Source organism: Rattus norvegicus, chromosome 7, assembly GCF_036323735.1.
Source record: "Rattus norvegicus strain BN/NHsdMcwi chromosome 7, GRCr8, whole genome shotgun sequence".
Lineage (NCBI taxonomy): Eukaryota > Metazoa > Chordata > Mammalia > Rodentia > Muridae > Rattus > Rattus norvegicus.
This window is the reverse complement of record NC_086025.1, coordinates 93,054,991-93,071,446: the sequence shown is the minus strand read 5'-3', so window position 1 is coordinate 93,071,446 and position 16,456 is coordinate 93,054,991. Positions and strand designations below refer to the sequence as shown.

The following is a 16,456-nucleotide window of genomic DNA, read 5'->3' as shown; positions in this document are numbered from 1 at the left end:
GAATTAATATCGGCAGTATGCAAAGAACTAAAGGAAACAAACTAATTTACAATGGACTAATGAAACGAGGAGACAGACCTTAAAACCAGAAGTGCAAATGTCCGGTAAAGCATGAGAGAAACAGTCAACTTCCTACGTGTTCAGAGAAATGCATATAGAACCTACACGGGGACTCCTTTACCTGGCCCAGCTCAGCATGGCAGTCGTGAAGAAAACAAACAGCAAATGACGCTGGTGGTAGTGTGGGCACAAGAGAACCCTTAGTCATTGCTGTGGGCCTGTATGCTAAGCTGGCTATGGAAGTCAGCATGTCATTTCTCAAAACACAAAAATAGACATTCCATATGATCAGCTGTCTCACTTCTTGGTATTTACCCAGAAGCGTCTCTATCAGCCAATCACAGAGACATTTGCAAATCAATGTTTATTGCAACCCTGTATGAACAGCAGACTGGGTAAGGAAAATGAGGTTTATATGCACAACAGACGTTTTCAGGCATGAGCAGGAGATGTGGAGGTAAAGGTGCTTGCCACAAAAGCCTGCCAAACTGTCCTCGGAATGTACAGAAAGTAGCTAGATGTCAACAACTGCAGCCATCCTCTGCTGAGATGGAAGGGGGAGTGGGCCAGCTCGATCAGGGCACACAGCATGGTAGAAAAGACCCTGCTAGGTGAGCCCTCTGCCAAGTGAGGTCTAGCTCTGGCCTGAGTGACACTTCCCTTCTAGCTGCATGTCTTTCTGTCTTTCCTCCCGCCTCCCACCCCCTCTCTTTGTCTCCCTCCCCTATCTTTTCCATTGCAAGGACATTTGCACTAGGCAAGGACCCTATAAGGCAAGTGACCCCCTTTGTCCCATAGGGGAAGCTGAGGATTATCAAAGCCACCGCAGCAACCCAGTATTTATGTGAGCTCTGAGGATTTGAACCCCAGTTCTTATCTTTGGGTTCACATAGTGAGCTCTTTAACCAGAGTTTAGGATGGCTTTCTCTCAGCCCCTTGGCTTTTTTGAGACATGGTTTCTCTCTCTATGTAATCCAGGCTGGTCTCAAACTCACAATCCCTCTGCCTCAGCCTCTTGAGTGTAGGGAATTTTGAGCATATACCATGGTAGGTCCACAGCTAATGTCTGGCAGAAATTAGACTTAGGAGGGAGGGGGTAGGACGGGATGGGTTCTTCCAGTGTGGCTCTGGCCAGGCTCAGGTGACGGCCACTACCTCACCCCTGCTGAGTAGCTGAGACTCCAGGTCTGCGCCACCATGTGCAGCTCAGAATTAAGTCTGCACCCCAGAATTAAGTCTGCACCCAGACCCAGGGTGATAAGCCAGACCCAGGGTCTCCTGAATTCTCCTGCCTTTTTGTAGCGGGGTCTCCTGAATTCTCCTGCCTTTTTGTAGCCGTGTTTCCAGAATATTCTAAATATTCCAAAAATGTAATGAGCGGAACAAAGGAGAACTCTCATTGTTTGTGGTAAGCTTTCTAAAAACCAGCCTACAAAATGAATGTCACATAAACGTATTTCCGTTGCCCTTATTCGAACGCTCCCCTCTGGCTCCCCTCACACGTGGGCGTCAGTCTTAATAGGAAAACCATATGCCTTTGTTCCTTTTCAACTTTCTTTGCTGGCAAGAACACAGCCACATGAGGAAAAGGGGAAAGGAAGTGGGGACGCTTTAAGGAAGGAGGGATTCTGGCTTTGAAGTAGGAAGAGTTTCCGGATGGTGAGAGCCACTCGCTCGCTCGCTAGCTCGCGGTGTCTGGAAATGCTAAAAAGGATGTGTTTCAAATCTGGAAATCCTGGGATCCCCTCCTCCGCATAGGCTAGCAATGGCCTCCCTCTATGCTTCCTGTCCTCTTGACTAGTTTCTAATGCACCCGCCCCTCCAGGTGCAAGACGATGAGCATGGGGTTTCCAGGCTAGTTCACTCTTCCCACAGGACCCTAGTGGTGTTGACGTAGAGCAGACACCGCGGTTATGAAAGACTGGTTTGCCTTGTGTTCGTTTCCCTGGAAACAGATCCTGAGATGGGGATGCTCATGTGGGAGGCGTGAGGAGCTCTTGGGAACAACATCCGTGGGGTGAAGGAAGCAGACTGGGTTAATGCAACTGCGACAAAGACCTCAGCAGAGGAGTTGGACCCTTTGCCCCTCCTTTACCAAGCTTCTCCAGTAAAGAGGGAGGCTCTACCAAGAAAGAGCCTTCAGCAGCGTTCCTCACTGTTGGGGGGAAGACCCCCGCTCAGGTCCTAACGCAGGTACAGGTGGTTTGCAGGCGCCCTGCAATGTACTCTGTGGGTTGAGTGCCTGTACTCTCTTCTCAGGGCACTGCATGGCTTATGCTCTGCTCTTGGGCTCCAATCAGTGGTCCTTCCTTACGGAAGGCAGAGTTAGCTCCAGAAGCTCCTGGTTCTTTTCTGGTTTACCTGGGAAGAGTTGATAGAGAAGATATCACCACACTAATATCAGTGCCTCGGACTTGTCCTGGGCCCTTTACAAGACCAACTGTACCCACATGTGTCCCTGCTTATGACCCCTGCTAGACTGTGAGCCTCAGGACAGAGCAAGTTCCATGCCAGGCACTTAGGTCTGTGTCCGGTAGAGGCAGGGCCCTGGTCTCTGACTTAGGATAGTTGGTTGTACCCATCAGCTCACTTTCCCATCATTCCAAAGTGATATGCTACACTTCAATTTCCGGGTTTTTTTCCCCCACACTACCAAGGGCCCTGTTTGGAGGTGCTGGGCAGTTCCTCATCAGCCCTGTGGTCATGACTGGAGGCCAGGTGTGGTGGGAGGCTAAGACAGGCAGGACAACTGCTACAAATTTGAGGCAAGTCTGGTCTGTGTAGAAGTCTCAGGCCAGGAAAAGCTACATAGTGAGATACTGTCTCAGAAAGCCAAAAATAAAATAAAATAAAAAAATAAATGGAAGATGGAGGGGATGACTCAGTAAAGTTCTTGTGAGGTAACCATGGGGACCTGACTCCTATTCCCCAGCACACACATTAAGAAAAAGTCAAGCATGGTGACAGGCCTGTACACCAGTACTGGGGGGTGGGGGCAACCAGGTTGGTGTAGGAGTTAGGAGGAGGAGGAGTTAGGGGGAGGAGGAGGAAGAGGTGGTGGTGGTGTCTCTCCCCCTCTCTCCTCCTTCTCTCTCTCTCTCTCTCTCTCTCTCTCTCTCTCTCTCTCTCTCTCTGTGTGTGTGTGTGTGTGTGTGTGTGTGTGTGTGTGTGTGTGTGTGTGTGTATAAAGAACATGGAGGAGCTCAGGGGAGAAATCCAGAATCCAGGGCTTTAGTTTCTGAGACTGGCAAAATGATGGGAGTGGAGGTAGGAAGACCACAGAACAGGACAGGAGAGATAGAAAGGGAGGGTTGGGGAAGGGAGCAGCTGGGAGCAGACCATCAACAAGAACACCAGCATCTAAACTGAAGACCAACAAAACTGGATAAGTTATCAGCTGACAGAAACCCAAGAGCAGCCTGGGCCTGGCTCAGACTGGAGGCAGCAATGATGGCCTGGCCTCTGGAGTGATGGCAGCAGTGGCAGCAGGAGGTGGTGGTCTTACATCCCAAAGTCTGAATGGCTGGGGCTTCCTCATTCTTTTCAGGTCTTTGCCTGTTTTGTTTTTATTCATAACATTTTGCAGTTTTTAACTAAGCACCCCAGACTTTACCACAGACTATGACTCTCCATGAACCTTTCTCGAAATTCAGATCCTACTGCTCCATTTGCAACTTTCATGTCTTCCTCTGATGGTCTCCACTCTTTACACAGGTCTCAAAACCACCATCGACTTCTTTTAACCTCGAAGTTGGCCTGAGGCTGGGATGGGCCAGTGAGATCAAGTAAAGGGTTTTCCACTCAGTGATTTCTGTGGAAATTCTCTCTTCCTCCATTTTTTTTTCTTGGTTCTTTCTGGCCTGCTTTTCAGCTCTTTCTTAATGTTTTGACTCTGAAGAGGAAGTTGTGTGTTCTCAGGTTGGGTGATCCCTCCCACCTCCCACCTCCACCCCCCTCTTGCAGCAGCTTGCTGTCTCTTCCAACTCCCTCCAAAAGCCAGGGCCTCCTGTGTGGTTTTTCTGTATTCATCTTGGTCTGAGGGGAAAGTCTGTGCTTGAATATTGCTTCAAGAGCCGATTCAAATCCCTGTATGTTCAGGTTGAGGGGCCAAAAGTTGTCAAAATGGCGGTGCTGACCATGATCATGGGAGTAAGCTTCTGCTCACAGGTGTGGTCAGTCACTGATGATGGATGAATCAGTTCAGTCAACGTCTAGAAACTGGGGGCAGAAGAGACACTTTCCCCGGCCTGTGTGGGTGGTTCCAGGGCTAGCCCCACCTGATCCCACGGAACTGAACACTGAGCCTCTATGCCAAGAGTCTGGGACAGCAGGATGAGGGGGCTGCTAATGGGGCCTGGCAGTGAACATGTACTTTCTCCCTAGGAGCCTACCCCCATGTTTTAAGTTCTTCTTTTGCTCTGCAAGAGCACGCTGGAGAGTTGTCCATGGCTTTGTCCCTTCTGACTCCATGGCTACCGTCCAGCATCCAAGAGGACCTTCCACTTTTAGTTCACAAGTAGAGACTCACTCCTAACCCATGACTGGTCATGTGATACTGGGAGATGCCACTTCAGGACTGTTAAGTTTCAACCCAGGACAAGTGGCAGAGGTACCCATTTAACATGTCAGAGCGTACCTAGCTTCCAGGTTCTCCCAGCATCTCTCAGTCCCTACCTGTTACAGGGTATGGCTGCATATCCCACCCTCTACCCTGAACTCTCCAGCCCAGGGACTGGGCTGCCCTTCCCCCAGAGGCTCTTCTCTATATAATCCAGACATTTTGGTTACCTGCTCCTTGGGTACCTTTGAGCTCCAGTTGCTGTACTTGGTTCCCCTCTCTCCCTTCCCCTCCCCATTTCTCTACAAGGCTCTGGATTCTCCCAGATGTGTCTGTCTCTGGCTATGTTCTCTCTCATATCTGCAATAAACTTTCTCATCCTCCATATGTAGGAACAGCCATATCTTTTCTTTTGCTCCTTCCTTCCTTTCTTTCTTTTTCTTTCTTTCTCTCTCCTCCTTCTCTCCCCCTCCTCTCCCTCCCCCTTTTCCCCTTTCCCTCCCCCTTTCTCCCTTCCCTCCTCCTTTTCCCCTTCCCCTTCCCCTCCCTCTCCTCCTCCTCTCCCTGCCTCTCTCTCCATTCAAGAATTCAAGTCTAGGCCTCCTCTAGCGGTTTGAGATGGAGAGCCATGCAGAGACCATAAGAAATTGTTAGCAGGCATCCATCAAACCTATCTTCTGAAGACTGTGCCTGCCTTGGTGCTACCGTCTCCTTCCTGCAGGGGAAAATTCCGGTTGCCCCTCCTGTTACAGGTGCCACGGTCCCTCTTCTCCCGTCTGCCATAGAGCTGAGCTCACAGTGGCTTTTTTGTTGTCCTCCTTGGCGAGAAAAGGGCCCCATGATGTAGAATCTTGTTACGTGGTGGCTCTTAGAATCACCATAGAAACAGACATCGAAGCACGTGCGAGGGGTTTTCCAGATTCGGCTAACAGAGATGGGAAGACCTACCTGGGATGTGGTTGGCATCGTTCCATGGCAGGGGCTCTGGTATGACTCAGAAGGTGAGCAGCAACGGAGTGCCCTTGTTTCTCTTCTCAATTTCCTGACTGTAGGTGCCTCACACTCGTCTGTAGCCACGCCTTCCCCGCCAGAGCCCTGAGCCAAAATGAACCCTTCCTTCCTTCCTTCCTTGAGTTCTTCTGTCAGGTGCTTAGTCAGAGCAGTGACAACGGTAATAAAGATGGCACAGCCTAGTCTGTTCAGCCACCTCCCCACTCCCACCCCCACCCCATCCCCCACCCCGATCTGCCCCATGCTGGCCCTTTTCAGACTTGGAAATTTTATTAACTCTCAGAGTAGCTTCCTTCCAGATTTTCGGTGGCTTACCTGTCCCTGGGTCCTTTTTCTTACACTTCGGCCTTTTTGTCATCTCTCTTCTTCTTTCTCTTCTTTTTCTCTTTCTATTTTTTTTTTGAAAACTGAGAGTTTTCTCCTCAGGGCTGTTTCCCAAATGAGCCACCGGATGCATCTAACATTTCTACAGACCTTGAAGACTCAGACAGAAATCATGTATTCAGTGTCACCTCTAGGTCCCTCTGCTGGAACCCACAACAGGACCCTGTCTGCTCATTTATCTGATCTTTGTCCTTCTAATCCTTTTTTCTGGGGTACAGCTTCTGTGCTTATGTTGGCCATTCCCATTTCTCCAAATCAGCCCTTTTTCATTGCCAAGTCAAGTCATAAAATATTTCCTGAGTACTATATCCTGAAGGGTTTCACTGACCTGGAACACAATTTGACCTTTCATAATAAACCTGAAAAGGATCACATTTTGTGGAAAGGCACATCTTTATATTATTTTATGAATACATTTATAAAAATCCCTTAAATACTTTATATTCACAATTAACCTACCCGTTTACTTTTCTTTACTACAGGAAAATACCGCAGACAAGCTAATTTTATAAAGGCCAAGAAGTTGGTTTAGTTCACAGTTCTTAACACTAACAGAATTATCAGAATGGGTCCTGCTCTCTCCTTGGCTGTGTCACCTCAGTGTGGGTAACAGCAGGAGGATATCACGCCTTGGAACATGGAAGCCAGAAAGGGCTGAGGTACCCACAACTGATTCTAAGAGCTAAAGACCTCCTTCCAGGCCTCACCACTTACTCACCGTAAAGTTCAGGATAACCATGCTATCAATCCACAGACCCAAAGAAGCCAGATAACAAGGAAGGACCAAGAGAGGAGGCTTGAATCTTTCTCAGAGGGGAAATAAAATAGATATCAAAGGTGGATGGAGGAAGGGAACTGGGTGGGAGAGGGGGTGGGGGATCAGGGGTAGGGAGAGCAGAGGAGAGAACAGAAATCGGAGTGGGGGCATCTCTAGGACAGTGGTGGGGAGGTCCCAGGGTGCTATGTGGGTGACCCTAGCTGAGATTCATGGCAGTGGGGGATATGGAGACTGAAGTGGCCACTTTCTAAAGCTGGACTCGCAGTGAAGGGATAAGGGCAGCAACCCACCCACAAAACCTTCCACCCAAAATGTGTCCTGCCTACAAGATGTATAGGGACAAAGAGAGCAGAGAGCAGAGACAGAGGGAGTGTCCAAGCAATGACTCACCATTGAGACCCACCCAATGGGCAAGAACCAATCCCTGACACTATTACTGATACTCTGTTATGCTTGCAGTCAGGAGCCTCGTATAACTGTCCTCTGAGAGGCTCCACCCAGCTGTTGATGGAAACAGATACAGAGACTCACAACCAAAAATTAGATGGAGCAGGGGAGTCTTGTGGAAGAGTTGGGGAAAGGACTGAGGGACCTAAAGAGGACAGGGCCTCCACAGGAAGACCCTAACTGGGTCAACTAACCTGGACCCTGGGTGGCCCCCAGAGATTGAGCCACCAACCAAGAGCAAACATGGGCTGGACCTAGGCCCCTGCAATGTGTAGCAGATGAGCAGCTTGGTCTTCATGTGGGTCCCTAACAACTGAAATGATGACCGTCCCTGAATCTGTTGCCTGCCTGTGGATTCCAATGGCCTAGCTGGGCTGCCTTGTCTGGCCTCAATGGGAGAGGATGCACCTAATCCTGCTGTGACTGATGTGCTGGGGAGCACACATGCGTGCGTGCGTGCGTGTGTGCGCGCGAAAGCACACACACACACACACACACACACCACACATACATACACACACACACACCACACATACACACCACACACATACAAACACACCACACACATACACACACACACCACACACATACACACACATACATACACACACACATACACACACACACCACACATACATACACACACACCACACACATACACACACATACACACACATACATACACACACATACACACACATACACACACATACATACACACACACATACACACACACATACACGCACACCACACATACACATACACACATATACACACACACACCACACATACATACGCACACCACTCATACACACCACACACATACAAACACACCACACACATACAAACACACACCACACACATACACACACACACACCACACATACACACACATATACACACACAGCACACACACATACATACATATACACACACCGCACACACACACACCACACACATACATACACACACACCACACACATACACACACACATCACATACACACACACATACATACATACATATACACACACACACACACACACACACACACACAACCAAGGGAGGCCTCCCCTTCTCATAGGAGGAAAGGGCAATTGAGAATGATCTCTGTGAGGGAGTACTGGAAGGGGGTCCTGATATTGGAATGTTAAGTGAATAATTTAAAAAAGAAGAAAGTCCACTGTTTGCCAGAAAGCCGCTCTGGGGATCTAGCCTGCAGCCTGTGCATCTTTGGGGGGATGCTTGAATGAACAGCCAAGACACAGTACCCCACTTCAATACTGATTCCTCCCTGCCTGTCCTCGAGTTACTGGAAGGAACCCAAGGTAAGGGCTGGACCAAGCCCTCGAGTATTTGTCTGTCGTTTTTGAGGCAGCTTACGTCATCCTGGCTGTTTTGAAGCAAGTTGGTACTTTGCAACAGTCTTCATACATCCTCAGGAACTCAGGCTCAGAGCACCTGTTCTCTGAAGGCAGGGTAGTGCCCCAGCCATACGTGCTCCCACCCAATATCAGAGCGGTGTTCCACAGGGCCTGTCTCCACCCTGCCCTGTCTCTGTGCACAGTGTTTGATTCAACCTGGCTGGATACATTTCCAAGAGGCAAGCAAAGTAGAGGACCCCTCTTCCATGCACAGCTAAAGGCTCCTGGGTGAGGAGAAGCTAATGGGAGGCGGCTCAGGTCAGAAATCGAAACTGGCACTTGTCCTCTGAACATCCAGCTGTTCCAAGAACACTCCACTTCCCCAAACCTTGCTTCTGAGTGTCCATCTCCACAGAGCTGAAGGGAGCGAGAACAGACCATCTGTGGCTTGAATGCACCCTCCGAGGCAGCCCCTCAAAGTGTGACTGGTGTCAGTTTGTCCTCAGGTAAATCATAAACTGCCAGCCAGCTATCAGCACACCTTAGCTTGTTTTCCTTGGCTGGCAGCACACAGCCTCCCTTGACATGTGCTCAATATGAGTTACATGTTATTTCAAAGACAAACAGACCCAAGGGGAAAATAGATCTGTAGCTGCAAGGGTTCCTGGGACTCAAGCTGTCTTCTCCCTGAGAAGTGCCCAAGACAGGCAGGGGATGTCACCTGCTTGGACACAGGCAGATAGGGACAAGCTGGTGAGCTCATGTTTACTGACTGGAAGTTGTCTGGAACTCACGACTGAGCTCTGGTGATGTGACCCAGGGCCGACAACACTGGGAGCCCCAACGTAGCATTTGTCCGGCTCAGACTTCTCGTGTGAAGCTCAGATTCATCGGTCAGCACAAACCACTCTTTGTGGAAGTCAGCGCTGTTGGCCGGTCGCAGTGGGCGGGCTAGCATGCCTTGATGGCTAGCCAAAACTTGCTTCCTGCTGGCATTGGTGCAATGTCAAGAGACTTCTTAGTTTAGTGCTGGGTAGGGCTTAGAGGGAGGGTCGTGGGAGAGCCCTGGTAAGTAGAGAAGTTTTGGGCCCCCATCCCTGCAAGAACCCTCCAGCAAACAGCCAGGAGGATGTAAAGTGCCTCAAAAATGCCTGACTGGAACTAGAACTTGGTAGAATACTTAATTAGCATTCATGAAGCCGTGGGTTCCTCTCAGTACTCCCAACTGTAAACCGTGGTGATTTTCATGTGAGTTATCAGTTAGGACAAGGCTTTTCAAAAGTCAACACCTTTTAAAACAATCGCATAAGGAGCAAGCGGTGACAGAAGTGTGATGGGAACACTTGAACAATTGGTGGTCAGGAAGCACAGTCTTGGAAATTTCAACACACACACACACACACACACACACACACACACACACATTAACTGAGGCTCGCTCTGAGTGGAGTGTCTGGTGCACGGGGTGGGTGACTGGAGGTCTCCGTCAAACCCCCAGCATTAGTTTCTTTTTCATCCCTGACAGAAAGAACATGAGGGAGGAAAGCTTTGTTTTGGCTGAGAGTTTCATCAGGAAGTTATCTGTCTACCATGGCCAGGAAGGCATGACACCTGGGAAGGAAGCAGGACCATGTGACAGTGACTCCTGCCACCCATGCTGGGTTGGGAAGTAGGAAACACAGGAGGGAACCGGAAGATACAAACTTCCTCCAGCCAGGCTCAACCTCCTAAAGTGGCGTCACTAAGTAGGAACCAAGTGTCCCAACTCGTGTGTGTGTGTGTGTGTGTGTGTGTGTGTGTGTGTGTGACATTTCACATTCGAACCATAATACATCTGTATACTTCCAACACACATGACACAAAGGTTGGCATGGTGAGGAGGGATGGAAGGTGTTTCTATCTCTCTGTCTTACTGACACTTCACTCGAGGCTGAGCCCTGGGAGACAGATGTGAAAAGATGCTCTCAGGAGAACCATCAAACCCAAGCCAAACAGTGAAATCTTCCCTGGCCAAGAGAGATTCATCAATCAAATTGGGAGGGAGTCCTTCAGCTCATGAGGATGTTAAAAAAAAAAGAAAAGAAAAGGAAAAAGTAGAAGTTAAAAAGACAGGGTAGCCAATACTTCATATTTATCTAAGGATCTTCAAAAAGTAGAGTGGCTGGGCGTGGTGACACACACGTTTAGTTCCAGTACTAGGGAGGCATACAGATCTCTGAGTTCCAGGCCAGTCAAGGCTACTGTGCCAATCTTGCCTCAAATCAACAAGAAAAGGTTATTTTATTTTATGGGTGTGTTTTTGTTTGCATATGGAAGGGCACTGTGTACACTCTTCATGTTCTCAGAGGTCAGACGAGGATGTCAGATCCTGTGGATCTGGAGTTACAGGTGTTCATGAGCTACCATGTGGTTGCTGGGAGCCAAACCTCGGCTCTTTGCAAGCAGTAAGTGCTGCCAACCACAGGACAGTCGGCCTACATTCCTGCTTCTTTTCTTCGACACAGTTACACTCTATAGATCTGTTTTGGAACTCTTAGACATCTACTTTCCTCTGTCTCCCAAGTGCTAGGTAGGATTAAAGGAGTGTGTCACTACACAGTCTTTTGAGCTTTTTCACTTAGAATCTTTATCATCTATCTATCTATCTATCTATCTATCTATCTATCTATCTATCTATCTATCTATCTATCTAATAATTTCTTAAAGAAGCCATTAGCTTCATGAGGCATGGGAGGGGTTGGAGGATGAGAGGGAAATGACATAATCATATTTTAATTAAAAATAAAATAGATTTAAGAAAAGAATATAATGTTAAGAAGCTGTGAGTGGCTATCTGTATATTTGTGCTCTGTTTGGCTCTATAAATCAAACATGAGTCCATTCAGGTATACCTTGATGTCACCTGTGAAGTGTCAGAACCCTGGGCCCTGGCCCAGGAGTCTAGCTAACTGGGCTTAGGATGGACCTGGGAGTCTGAATTCTAATCAGCACTTCAAGTGGCTCATGAAGAGATCCTGGGTCTGACTGTGAGAAACTTAATGTGTTGGGGACACATATGCCTTAGATGGGAGACCACAGCAGAGCACCGGGAGGTCAGAGGGGAGGTTGCATCTGGCAACACGAGCTTCTCATGTTGCTCTGAGAACGAGAGCTTCATTACTTTGTGGCACCAGGGAGTCCTTTCAGGGTAGGGCCTGGAATGCTGTATCTATCTCAGAACTGGGACTTCAAGAGGTTCTGACCTGGGGTGGGCTGGGATTGACACAGGCAGCTGGAGGGAGGGGAAAGGGAGTAAAGGAAGAGATTACAATGAAGATCTTATGTTTGTAATCCAGTGGGTTGTTGTGAGGTGGTAGTAAGGGGCTGGTGCATTGCTTTTCAGTGGTCCACAAAGCCTTGCATCACGTAGTCATGGTTTTGCTCTGGCATCTGGCAGAAGGAGCCTATCATTGGTGTAGGGTATTTTCTCCCCCTTGGTGATGGAGAAGTCCCCTCTTTTGTCTAGGAAATGACAGACAGGTACTGATAACAAAGAAATTCAGCTCAGAACCTAAAGCATAGAGCTTCACACCCTCAGTTAATCAGAGAACCAAGGAAAGGTCCAGAGGGCACTCCAGAGGCTAAGGAAGGACACTGGGCTTTCAAGGGTAGCCTGGATTATGTAGCAAGACCCTCAAATAAGTAAGTAAACAAAAGATTCCAGGACCTGAAGAGTTATTGGCAAATACAGGACAGAGGGCTGGGGTGTGTGTCTTCCATTCCTCACCACCTACGGCTCTTCTAGTGCTCTATAGACTGAGTCCACCTTTAAAAAAAAAAAAGGGAAGTAGTCAGAGAAGCTGGGGACTCCCTCCACAAAAGAACCAGAGTTGCTGAGAATAGGGTTCCCTTAAGGGGTTTCCACATTTGTTCTGTGGCCTGTCCCACCCAAGTAGCTCTTTCTCCTACACCATCAACATAATGACGCTTTAAAGAGTGGGTGTGGGTGGGTGTGGGTGGTTCTAGCTCAGCCCTCTTGGTTGACTTTGGACAACATCAGATTGTCACCAGGCATTGGTTTCCTCTCCTGTACCCAGAACTGTTGGATGAATCGACTAATGGATGTAAAATGTGTCAGATGAGTTCTCACTGATGCCAAATACTGAAAGGTCTGAAAGGAATTTTACCCATGTTACATTTCATTCTGGTATAACCCTCCAAGGATCTACCATTGTGTGACAAAACTCTTCTTGAGGAGATGCCACAACACACATGGACTTACCCCAGGTAGGGATCCCACAGAGATACCACCAAAGTCCAACTTGGTGAACTAATGAGTTTTATTGGGGTTACTCACAGGAATATGGGTGAGGGTTCACTTACAGGTCCAGAAATGACTCAAAGACAACCAAGGCCCACCCCAGCATGGGTGACAGCTCACAAAAGCTGGGGACCTGGAACCTGTTGTACAGCCTGCAGATAGCTCAAAAGATTGGAGAGTCCTTTCTAAGAAACTCTGGTCTAAATCTCTCCAGTCAGCTCTGCTGGTTTCTGCTTCTTCCAGGGAGATAGTTTGGGCTCAGAGTCCTTTGCAGCTTTTTCTCCTTCAGTAGCTCAGCTTGTTTGAGAATATTCTTTGCAGCTTGACTTCCTTCTGTCTGAGAGGGACTCTAAGCTTTTATTGCTTACTCTGGCAGGGAGGAGCCTAGTTAATCTGGTTAGTTTCAGGGATTTCCTGAAGTTGTTTTGAGTTGTTTACCTTCCCAAGTAAGGGGCTTCCTATGGGATAGAAGATTTTAAATGTAGAAGAAATGGTTGGGGATTTAGCTCAGTGGTAGAGCGCTTGCCTAGGAAGCGCAAGGCCCTGGGTTCGGTCCCCAGATCCAAAAAAAAAAAAAAAAAAAAAAAAAAAAAAAAAGAACCAAAAAAAAAATGTAGAAGAAACATACATATATAGTTTAACATATCTCCTCTACACATCTTGTCTTGCTTCTTTTCCTGTTACGGTGATGAAATGCTCAACAAATGCAATTTTAGGAGAAATGGTTTATTTTGGCTCCCAGTTTCAGAGTGTAGCCCATCATGGCAGGGAAGGCATGGCAGCAGGAGTATTAGGGATTGCCTGGACTTCATGAAGTATTGTTTAAAAATAAACAAAAATATTAGAAGCATAGGCTTACAAGGGAATATATTACATTGAAGATGTAGTTACTGAAACACTGAAAGTGATTGATAGGTAAGTTTTTGTTAACAGTAAGAACTGGTAGCAGCTTTAAATAAACACTTTTATTTCATCAAGCATTTTTTTCTGTTTTCCCCTGTTCTCTGGGAAGACCAAGTGCATATAGAGTAGACTGCCTGGACCATCAGGGTTAATGATCCTCAACTCTTTCTTACACTCTCATCCACTCCCACCCTCCCACCCTCACCTCTCCACTGCATTTCAATGTGAATTTCTCTTACCATACCTTCAACCTCACTCCTCTTTCTACCTTGGGATTTAATCTGCCGTCCACTCCACTGCCTTGGTTTCCTTTTCCTGTTACCATGATAAAATACCCAATGAAAGCAAGCCAAGGGAGAGGGGGCTTATTTGGCTCACAATTCCAGGTTACAGTCCATCATAGCTAGGACTTCAAGGTGGCAGGCAGGAGCATGAAGCAGCTAGTCCTGTCACACCCACAGTCAAGAGCAGAGAATAAACTGATGCCTGTTCAGCTAGCTTTCTCCCAGCGAAACCAGGATCCCCCGAATGGCACGGACCACAGTGGGCAGGTCTTCCCACCTCAGTTAATGTAATCAAGATAAGTCCTTCAGACGTGTCCAAAGGGTAGCCAGGTCTAGACAAGCCCTCACCGAGATGCTCTTCCTGTGTTGTGCCAACTTGACAAGACTATCCAACTAATACATCCATCCAAGGTGGTTTTTAATGTCAATAGTCTTTCTAGTTCTAGAGATTTGAGTTGAGTCAATTTTCCCCTCTGCACGGAGCTTCTTCACATTCTCTTGTCTTCCTCTATTGGCATGGACACCGGTGTCTGCACTTGGTAACGTTTTGGTGTACCTATTGACTAATTCCATCGTCTGTGTTATTTCTGGGTCTATTTTGACTGCATTTCGTCTTATCATGGACTATGTTTTCCATTTCTTTGTACACCTGGGACTCTACTTTGACATTAGACCTTGTTGATGTCCTCGCTGTGGTTGAGGCAGGGTTCTAGGTCTCCACTTCTGGCCTTGAGCTTGATGTGTAGCAGAGGCTGACCCTGAACTTCTGCTCCTCCCATCCCCCTTCCAAATTTGGGGGTCATAGGCATTTGCCACTATGCTCACTTCATACAAGGCTAGGGATGGACCCCAGGGGCTCATGAATGCCAAGCCAGCTCTTGGCTGAGCCACATCCCTAGCCTTAAGCTTAGCATTTTTTGTGCACTCTCAATTACTTCTGTGCCTTGTTCTGTTACTCTTAGTTCTAAATATTTGATTTTTTTTTTAAATCAAAAGTGAGCAAACCCTTAGTGTACACACCCAAAGCATTCCTGCCATCTCTTTTTCTAAGGTCTATGACCTTTATACTTTAAACAATAAGAAATAGCAGAAAAATAATATTTTGTGGCTTGTGAAGATTAAATAAAAAGTTAAGTGCACATAAGTGCACTTTATATCCACATATATAACATACACAGGAGAGGAAAATCAGACTCTGCATGAGTGTTTGCATTCTGCAACAGTGGAGTGGAGCTGCTGTGACAACCCCAGGGCCGTGGCTACTCACTGGCTGGCCCTCCACACGATTTGCTTACTCCTGCCTTTGAGGTACTCTGTAAATATTATTAATAAACATAAGAATGTCCTTTATTCTTTGCCCCACTCTACCAGGGGACCCATGAATGACAAAGTTTTCCTCTCAGACAAGTAGGAGAAGGAACTATATTGAGTGGACTGAAATTCTAATTTTGATTCCTGGGCTCTTCTTGCCATTCATCCCCAGCCCCAGGTGCTCTCCTCAGAGGCCATGCTGATGACCCACCAGGACTCCATCCGGTCCTCCATGCAGCCCTAGGGCTGGTCCTCTTCCAAGCCTCTCTTTTTCCTCATTCTCTACCCTGGGAACTTGACTCCTCAACTAGACAACACAATTCACACAGTAAGTGGTCACAGAGCCCCAAAGGTTTGTATGCCTGAAACCTGTTACTTGGATGATTGTAGTGAAGGCAGGTCAGGGAGATGGGGGTGGTGGCGCACACACCTTTGATCTCAACACTCAGGAGGCAGAGGCAGGCAGATTTCTGAGTTCAAGGCCAGCCTACTTCACTGAGTGAGTTCCAGGACAGCCAGGGATACACAGAGAAACCCTGTCTAGAAAAGCAAAAGCGAAAGACAGGAGAAGAAAATCTCATTGTTGTCTGTCTGCGATTATAAGAGCAACTAAGTGCTACATTTAATGTCCGTGCATGCTTGCCTGGTGCATGCACGTGTGTTTGTTTGCATGCGTGCGTGCGTGCGTGTGTGCCTGTGTGTTTACGTGTGTCTATTCTGTTGGGGACTGAATGCAGGGAACACCCAAGAGTACCACAGCTATACCACTGAATCCCCAACTGATTATTTTAAAGAAGCAATCCTTGTAAATGTATCTTCACCGCAATAGAATATTAAATATTAAATATTAAAATATTTGTAATTTTGGTGGTTAGCAAAGTGGAGTATTTTTCCCACACCAATGTAAGTTCCAAAATCTTATCACAGTGCCCTGGGGCCACCCAAGGTCCCTGCCGTTGTGTTAACACCAACTTTTCCCCTATAAATATTAATAGTTCCTTAGATGGTCCTTTCAGGGCTTGCACTGTTATTTTGTACAAAATAAGCTGTTTTTC

At 47.5% G+C, this 16,456-nt stretch overlaps 1 protein-coding gene and 1 long non-coding RNA gene across 3 annotated transcripts in view; one reads left to right on the top strand and one right to left on the bottom strand.

The window, feature by feature from the left end:
- Positions 1-409: 409 nt before the first annotated feature.
- Positions 410-16,456, bottom strand: part of Nsmce2 (NSE2/MMS21 homolog, SMC5-SMC6 complex SUMO ligase) — a 245,470-nt gene continuing 229,423 nt past the window's right edge. For both annotated transcript variants that reach the window (XR_010052954.1, XR_010052955.1), the window contains 2 exons: positions 5,945-12,408; positions 410-2,421 (listed from right to left, as the gene is read on the bottom strand). The gene's annotated coding sequence lies outside the window, so the exon portion shown is untranslated. The remainder of the gene's footprint in view (positions 2,422-5,944; positions 12,409-16,456) is intronic.
- On the top strand, positions 5,419-6,191 carry LOC134479917 (uncharacterized). Its single transcript, XR_010053831.1, has 2 exons — positions 5,419-5,619; positions 6,056-6,191. It is a non-coding gene; the product is annotated as an uncharacterized LOC134479917 (long non-coding RNA).